At 43.9% G+C, this 9,448-nt stretch overlaps 1 pseudogene across 1 annotated transcript; it reads left to right on the top strand.

Annotated features, from left to right (window-relative positions):
• Positions 1 to 4,113: 4,113 nt before the first annotated feature.
• On the top strand, positions 4,114 to 5,330 carry LOC105545457 (annotated as a pseudogene). The gene has a single exon (XR_001006924.1). The product of XR_001006924.1 is annotated as a G protein pathway suppressor 2 pseudogene (transcript).
• The last annotated feature ends 4,118 nt before the right edge of the window (positions 5,331 to 9,448 follow it).

The raw sequence follows: 9,448 nt of genomic DNA, 5'->3' as shown, positions 1-9,448 counted from the left end.
CTGCTGGTCATGGGTCACACTTTGAGTAGCAAGGAGATGTGCTCTGTTGAACTCTCCTGTTGTGACTGCCATTACAACCTCTCCACCTTCTTCTTTTGAAGCTGCTCCCTTGTTCTCTTTCCTTTTCCTCAAAGCACTGCCATATTCTTAATCCTGAGCACCAGTACTGTAACTTCAGAAAAAAAATAGGCACACATTTTTATCAGGTTTGACATATCATTGTATCCATTAGCATATCACTAGGTGCTCAGTGCTTTGCACTTGTCCAAGCCCTGGGAGCACACAGAAGACTTGGCCCCTATCCTCAAAGGAATAAAAAAGCCATCAGTAACTATTCACCAGTAATCATTTATTGAGTGCCCTCTATTGATATTCTTAGAATGAGAGAACTCACAGGGAAGACCAAAACCATTGAAACCTTGTTAACCTTTCTAAGTCTCAGTTTTCTCAGATATGGAATATGGATACTAACACATATCTCAAAGATTTACTTCATGGTGAAATGAAATAAATTTAAAGTCCGTAGTAATCACTAGTTGGTGAATAGCTGTAATCCTTTCCTTTTAGTTCTATTAGGTTGTGGTACAGACACAGATACATGAACAGACAGAGTTTCAAAAGGGAAAATCTTAAAATCTTAGTCTATGGTCTGAGGCCATGGCTATTCTGACAAAGGAAAGCACTCAGAATAAGGTTTTTCAGGGACTTTCAGGAACCTAAATCACTAAGAGACACCTGGTTCTTGTGGAGCTACACCCCTTTGTAAATCACAGTCTCATATTAGCAGACCAGCCTGGTGGACTCGGGTTCTTTAGTAAAGCAGAGTCCCTTCTCTCATTTCCAGTGAATTCTCAGTGGAAATAAGTCTTACTCCCCCAAGCATTCTTTTTTTCCTGTTCTGCCTCTGAAACCCGCTCTATTCCTAGTTAGGGAGTATCAGGAGCCCTAGTCCAATACACATGGTGACCCTGCACTGACTTAGCCTTGCTGCTTGCCCTGCTCTCACCTGGTGCTCCATTTTTCATAAACTTCTGCATTGCGCATGAAATCCAGGTCTCCACTTTGTATCTGTATCTAAGAACTGGGTCTCTTTCTTTCCCATTCCATTCATAATAAATATTTATGGAGTACTTACTCTCTGCTAGGCATTGTGGTAGGTGTAAGTGCTACCTGCCAATATTCCCAGTTTTCTTCTCTTTCCAGGAACATATGAGGATTTTATGTCCTAGGCCCCTTGAAATGAGACAAGGCCTTATGACTTCCATGACCCATCCACTGTGAGCAGAAGTGACGTGTGTCACCTCCATGTGGGAGCATTTGAGAGATGGTGTGAGATTCTTTGTACCTCTTCTTCCTCCTTCCTCAGTAATTTTAGGAGTCCTCTTGTGTTGACAGTGTCATGACATAGTATGGCCTCCTTCAGCCTGAGCCTCTGAATATATGTGAGGTGAGAATCTCTCCTGTCAGCCTATGTTATACATGTAGTTTGAGCAAAAAATAAACCTCTGTTGTTTAAAACCACTGAGGATTGAGAGTCTTTTCTTATTGCAGAATGACCAAGCCCAACCTAGCTAATACAGCATCATCCCCAGCACCGCCCTTTTACATTTTATAGGAGGAATATGTGCAATAAACATATAAACAAACAAATATGTAAAATATTAGAAAATGATGAGTGCCATGAAGAAAATTATACCGGGGAACTGGATGCAGAGTGACTTGGAGGCTGCTACTTACGCAGCAGTGCTCAGAGACTCCTCACAGAAGTGCTAGTAGTTGAGCTGATGAGGCATAGCCACATAAAGATTTAGAGAAAGGAACTCTGGCAGACGGAACAGAAGTCTGAAGGTTTGAAGCAGATTGGATTGATCGTGTGTACTGTTCACTCCGGTTACTTTTGATAAGCAGACCGTATGTGAGCAAGAAAGGAAGCAAGAAAATCAGTCAGGAGGCTATTGTGATAGAACAAATGAGAGATGGGGCTTAAGACTAGGCTTTTAGTAGTGAAGTTGCTGAAAAGTGACCTGAGTCAGGATCTATTCTGGAGACAGCAGTAACAGAATTTGCTGACAGATTGGCTGTCGGTAGCAGAGGGAAAGAAGAATCAAAGGTCATCTCCCAGGTTTTTGGTCTGAGCAACTCAGTGCCATTTAGTAAAATGCTAAAGGGGAGGTCAGGAGCAGGTTTGGCAGGGAAAATTGAGAGTTTGGTTGTGAGCATATTAGATTTGAGATGGCCACTTGCAGTCGAGTGGAGCTATTGGGCTGGCAGTTAGACACATGCATCTGGAACTCAGGAGAAGCCTCATTTGGAGACAGGGTTGGGAAAATCAGGGAGCAAGCAGATGATAAAGCATAGGACCATTTGAAGATAGCATAGAGAAAAGAGGCAAGAGCAGAGAACTTCAACATTTAATAGTTGGACAGGGAAGAAAGGGTCATCAGCCAGACTGAGAGCTTTACCCAGTAAGGTAGGAGGCATGCAGTAACATGAAAAAGTTGCTTCAAGAAGGAAAGATGACAATTTGTGTCAAATGTGGCTGTAAGTTCAAATATGATGAAAAGAGACATTTGGCCATTAGAATACCTAGCATGGAAGTTATCACTGACCCTGATAAGAGCCATTTCAGGAGTGAAGACCGAAGGGGATGTGACCAAGTAGAGAATCTAGACAACTTTTCCCAGGAGTTTCAATGGGAAGAACAGCAGAAAATAATGGAGTAGAAGTAGGGTCCCTGTATCTGAACCTCTGCCTTGACAACGTGTATAACATCTCATGCCCTCCAATTTTGGTTAGACTTGGGCCCCCAGCTTGGTATTTGTAGACTCCATATGGGCTTGAGTCTTCTCCTGAATCCTATCCCCAAGACTGGGAATGTACACCTGCCAGACCACTCCAAGAACAAATTTCTCCCTGCCAGAATCTCCATATAAAGTAATAGTAAACTGTATGCTCAGAAGAGACGTGAACAAAAAGAGAAAGAATACATAAATAAATCTGTTCTTCACAAACTCAGAAAGGGTCTATGCACTTGATGGCAGCCAATGATAATGTTGGATCCCCCAAAAACATGGCCATCAAGATGAGTGTGATGGTGAGAAAGTCACAGCTCTCACCTCATTAGCCATCAAGGTGACAGATGATTACAATGCTGGGAATTATTTAAATTTAACTTTTGAATTGTTAAATATAATAAATTCAAATAAATACAATAGATTCAGACTGTTCAAACTTCAAAATGTAAAAAGGATGCACAATGATGTCTCCATCTAATCACTGTTTCCTACCTTCCAGCTCACTTCCCTCAAAGAAACTAATGTTATTACTTTCTTGTCATTCTTCCATACACACATGCACATTCTTCCCACCCTCCACCTTTGACACAAGTGGCATTTTACCCACATGCTATTCTGCATCTACAGAGCCAGAAATCAACGTGGAGAGAAGTAGGATTACAAATCCACTAACAGCTTATGAATTCATGGTAATTTTTTTTTTTTTTTTTTTTTTTTTTAGAAAAGCAGTTATTCCTTAGGTAGTAAGCACAGTAAGTAGAGTCTAAATTGAGTTCCCATGTGTCTGGAGTGTCTGTTGAATACGGCTGACCTATGAGGAGGCAGAAGAGACCTGGGAGAATAAATATAGGAGATGCGACATTTGTGCCTAAGCATTCTGACACAAGTTCTCAGGGATGTCATGGAACCTTGCCATCACTGATGTATCTGCCTGCCATCATTCCTTTCCTTCCAGAACTTCTGGGAAACCCCTGCCCTCCTGCCAGTACACCTTTGGCTGGCTCAGGTCCTTGGCTGGCTCTCTCTGAAGTTAATCAGCTGCCAGGATCACCACCTGCCCCTGTCAAAATTGGCCTTGTACTGCAAAACGCCTCCCTCTTGGCTGGCCATTCTTGCAATGCTTCCATCAGGATTTACCATGGAACCAGGTCTCCATGATCCTAGTTTGATGTCCCACTCCCCACTGCTTGCCTGAGGCCCTCTCCAAGCAGGGGGCATATGCCTTTTAAATATGAACCAATTCCAATATATAAAAACCTAGAGCCTGGTTTTTAAAATGACCACCTGACACGCCAAGTGAAGAGAAGCTCATTTTCAAATGATTCCCGGCTGTTATAATAGCACTGTGGGACTCCGGAAGGATTCGGCCCAGCCGCCGGATGTGACGCAGAGGCCAGGGCGCGACGGAGACACGGAGAAAGCGCCGAGAAGGCGGTCCCTGTCTAAGGTCCGGACAGAGCCGGGCGCCCAAGGCCCGAGTGCCCAAGGCAGCACCATACCCGCACTCTTGGAGCGCCCCAAGCTTTCCAATGCCATGGCCAGAGCACTGCACCAAGCACATTGTGATGGAGCGGGAGTGCAAGCGGCAGGAGGAAGAAGAGGTGGACAAGATGACGGAACGGAAGATGAAGGAAGAACAAAAGAGAAGAAAAAGGAAATGGAAGAGAGTCACTAGAGGAGACTAAGGAACAAATTCTGAAGTTGCAGGAGAAGCTTTTGGCCCTACAGGAAGAGAAGCACCAGCTTTTCCTGCAGCTCAAGAAAGTTTTACATGAGGAAGAAAAACGGAGGCTAAAGGAACAGAGTGACCTGACCACCCTGTCATCAACTGCATACCAGCAAAGCCTGACTGTTCACACAGGAACATTACTCCTCAGCATGCAGGGGAGCCCTGGAGGACACAATCGCCCAGGCATCCTCATGGCAGCTGACAGCGCCAAACAAATGTTTGACCCGAAGTGCTTACCACCCGGCACTACGTGGGCCCAGCAGTTGCTTTTGCGGGGACACCAGAGGATGGACAATTCCAAGGCAGTCCTGATGGTGCCTATGGGACTGCTCAGCCCCCACCTCACTATGGGCCCACACAGCCAGCTTATAGTCCTAGTCGGCAGCTCAGAGCTCCTTCGTCTTTCCCTGCAGTGCAGTACCTATCTTAGCCACAGCCACAGCCACAGCCACAGCCCTGTGTCCTGCACGGCCACTTTCAGCCCACTCAGACAGGTTTCCTCCGGCCTGGTGGTGCCCTATCCTTGCAAAAGCAGATGAAACACATGCTAACCAGCAGACTGGCTTCTCCGACTCATCCTCTTTGCGCCCCATGAACCCCCAGGCTCCACATCCAGCCCCTGGACTCCTTGCTTTCTTGCAGCTCCCTGTGCAGATGCAACCAGCAGGAAAGTCGGGCTTTGCAGCTACCAGCCAACCTGGCCCTTGGCTCCTATTCCTCCAACACAGCCAGAACCTGCGATTCTACCACAAGTGACCATCAGATTATATCTTCAACACCATGCCCCTCCAACCCTACCATGGGTGAGGATACAATAGCATTGTGCCTGAATGGTTCAGTCATCACAGAAGCAAGAAGGGCAGTTTTATTTTATGTTTGACCTAGTAACAGAAATTGCGATTGGAAGTCAACTTGAGATACTTACAGCAGCTACTTATAATCTCGTCAATTAACATTTGTGTATTGCTTTACCCTTTATGAAGCACTTTTATGTACACTGTCATAATACATTAGGGGGTGATGGTGGCTCCAAGCAGAGAAAAAAACCATATTGTTTTACTGCCTAATCTTAGAAACAGGGAGGAAACAGGTTCTTAGAAAGGAGAATATCAAAGCAAACCACAGAGCTAAGCACAAAAGAAGAAGCATTATCAATGCCACCCAAATGAGGACCTATCACAAAATGTTCAAGATTGAGGACTAGTGAACAACTGTGTGGCCAGAGTAGGTTTTTAGTTCTTTTATTTACAGTATAGTTAATACATAGCTTTGTATTAAAATATAGCAACTGCAGCTAAACCAAAAGAAAATAAGCAGTATATTTTAGGCTTCTCTGCCCAGTATCTTTGATGGCCACAATCTTGGGGAGAGTTGCCTGAAGTTTATCTGCCCTGATATCCCAATTTGTTGCTTCTTTCCTTTTTTCCCTGAAAAAAAGAGAAAGCTTACTGGTTCCCTGTCTGGTCTGCTCCTTCCTCCAGCAGTTTGGTAATAAAATTTTCCTAGCTGTTGGTGACTCAGTAATGGACTTGACTGATGGTAACTGCCTTTCCTGTAGAGTCGGTATTCATAGTTGTCTCTTATCTCAAAGGCAACAATATATCCATGTAAATTGTGAAAGAATCTGGCTTGATTAATGTGATGGCAGTGAATGCCAAGAACAGTCATAATCCATCACATCTGCTGATTCTAAATCGCCAATCTCAAATGAATATTTTGCTTTTGGTGCTTTCCTTGAAGAGCCTTGAGGGAGTGACTTGCACACACCTTCAGGTGTCCACCTCCACTCTCACTGCATTTGCCTATTAGGTTTCCTTGCATGCAGTAGGTACTCAATACATGTTTTCTGCCTGAAAGTTATCTTCCTTAGAGGATAGTTGAGGCTCCACTTTTGAACTGGCTGATTCATTCAGCTTTATCTTGCATGAACTAATCCAATGTGAAGCCATGTCCTGATGAGAGAGAGCTGAATTGTTGAAGACAATTCTTCCCTTTGAGAGTAAATATGTGGGGATGTGTGAGGGTTCATGGCATAGTTAAAATGTGATGAATCTCATTGTGTGTTGGGTGGGTGTGGGTGTGTGTGTGTGTGCACACGTGGGCACGCATGGGCATTATATATTCCAGGACTACAGGACGTTCCCAGTGTATGCCGCTTCTGCCAGAAGAAAGCACTTGGGATTCTTTCTTCTCTGACAGTTCTTGTCTCAAGACTCCCCATCCTCCAGAATTCCTATCTATTTTATGACAGTTATGCCCAAATGCCTCAAGAGAAAATTAATCTCAATCTTAGAGAAAAGCAGACTCATGCCAAGCTGGGAGGGACACAAGTGGGAAATGATCTTTCTGGAATGAAGATCGGGAGGAATAAGGAAATGAAACAAGGGCAGGAAAGTAGCCAAGGAAATTAATACTGGCCTAGCACTTCTGGAACATGGTTGAGGGACTTTCTCTGGAAGGTTCTAATAGTGTTAAGCCTGCAGTCAGCCCAAACCCCATCTTGGCTCAGAGATGAGGTGAGAAGCAGGGATGGAAGCATGAGAGGAAGATTAGTGCAAAGAGAAACGGAATTAGAGGAAGAACAGAAGAGAGGGAAATTCTAAGTAGAAATCAATCGATGGTAACAGTAAAGATTTATCAATAGCCCTTTTCCCAGGTGACTGTAAAGAGTGGCTACCTATCTACCCCTCACCCATTTATTCATCTATCCTACCTTTTTCCAAAAGGATTTGAGCTCGTTCCATAAAGTGTATCTAATGATATAGTATAAACTATAATTAGGCAAAATTACACAGAAACACAAGGATGGGGACAAAATGAAGCCAGGAATGGGGCTGGCCACACACGCTTACTATGGCTGGATCGTGTGCCTGGCTAAGGAACTGCCTGTGACAGTGAGAAACAGTGATACACATAACTAGAGTGAGAATCTTGCTGAACCTGTGGTCTTGGCCTGTGGCATGTGTCTTCCTCTCCAGATCTGCCTCTGTGATTATGTCTTGCTTAGACTCAGTCACACTCAGTTGGGCTTTGTGGGTGGCCTCTATATGCAATGGGTAGCACTGGGGGGAATTCGGGCTAAATGGGTGTGTTTGTGAGTATCATATACGTTAAAACCCAAATACAAAAATTGCTTCACTTGTATAAGGCAAATTAACAGAAAGAACCTGTCCACCTGTAGAATAAAACCTTGTCAGAGGTTATAAAACAGCAACATTAATTTTTTTCAAAGCTCAAAAAATAGCAGATTTTAAAACCTTTTTTTTTTTCCTTAAATCCACGATTGAAAAGTATGTTGACAGAGCCTGTGAGGTTCTTTTCTTATCTGACATCTCCCTCTACCGACAGTACCTTCTCTCACTTTTCCCTTGGAACACAGCAGGGAAGTCCTTTGAAAGTGACATGCCTGTGAAGTGCCTTTGAGTTCTGGTTCACAGATTGGAGAAGGACCAGGTTTTGTGGGGGAAGATCATAGCTTCCTTTTGGGTCTTGGGGAATTGGAGCCTTCTAAGTTCAATCAGCAATAGGATTCATGTGTCTGGATCTCAGAAGAGAAACCTCAGACAAAGATAGAAGTGAGAGAGTGGCCAGTAGGAGCAGATGAAAGAAAAGAGGAGGAGGAGGAGGATGCCCTGACCTTGAGAGTCTCTCATACATAAAGGCCAGGCAGATGGGGAGGAGCAAAACAACGTAAATTCAGTCTTTCGTTCCTGTGAATGCCTTTGTAAAACATTTCCTACTAAGGGCCATCCATCTTTGACTTATATAATCGCAGTGTTGGAAAACTCACTCTTTCATTGCTGTTTGACAATTCTTATTGTTAGAAGGTTGTTACTTCTGATGAGCTGGAAGAATCTGGTTCCCCACCATTTCCATCCTTTTTTCTCATTCTGCTGTTCAGTGTGATAAAGATAGAATCTGTCATCTCACACATTTACCCAACAAATCCTTCCCCATGAAAATCCCGTGAGACAAATATGCGTAAATGTTTAAACTGCCCAGTTCAAGGCCTTTTCCCTACCCTCTCCCACCCCATTATAAGCCATTGAGAGCAAAGACTGTGTCTTATTCCCCTCCCTGCCAGCCTCTAGTCTATCAGACATGTCAGAGAATATTTCTATGTAATAAGTGCTTCTTGAGCATAATCTATTTAGACATTGCATCAATTGAATGAGTAACAAACTATTATCCCCATTTACAGATAAGAAAACAAGTTTAGAGAGATATATAACTTGTACAATGCCTTATAGCAACTGGTAGAGCTTGGCTTGGACACCATGTCTCTCTGATATTGAGGTTTGGGGCTGTTAAATCAAGGTGATCTTATCCCTTTTGCTAACTAGACACCATGAGGCACAGAAAAAGCCCACAATAGTGTTCACCAGATTGAATTAATTCATGATAATACCTACTTGGAAGTTGGTTAAGTGGGGTCAAGAGCATATAGGTGAAACCGGTAAGATTGTCTCTACACCCAAGCTTCTCCTCCGTTGAAGTGACTGATTTCCTTATCTCAGCATTAGCTCCCATAAAGCAGACCCCATCCCAGCTTGCTCCACTAGCCTCAGTTGGTTCTGACTAGAACTCTTCTATCTGACTCCATCTATGGCCCAGTCTCCCTCCAGCCCTCATACCAAGCCCTCCATCCATCCAGGATTTCTATTGCTCTAACAGTTTGGTCAGTACTTACAGCTCCCGTTATTCTAGATTCCCTCAGAGGGCAACGGATTCCTGCTGGTTATATTTTGGATGTAATGGGCTTGGGCTCCCCACTAACAAGCTCTGTAACCTTGAGTAAGTTACTTACCTCCTTTGAGCCTTGAGTTTATTGTCTTTAAAATAATGAGCCAGGCATGGTGGCTCACGCCTGTAATCCCAGCACTTTGGGAGGCTGAGGTGGGAGGATCACTTAAGGCCAGCAGTT

The sequence above is a fragment of the Mandrillus leucophaeus genome, unplaced genomic scaffold, assembly GCF_000951045.1.
Source record: "Mandrillus leucophaeus isolate KB7577 unplaced genomic scaffold, Mleu.le_1.0 Scaffold329, whole genome shotgun sequence".
In the NCBI taxonomy this organism is placed as follows: Eukaryota; Metazoa; Chordata; class Mammalia; order Primates; family Cercopithecidae; genus Mandrillus; species Mandrillus leucophaeus.
Note: the sequence above shows the minus strand (reverse complement) of the source record. Positions and strands in the feature narration are given on the sequence as shown.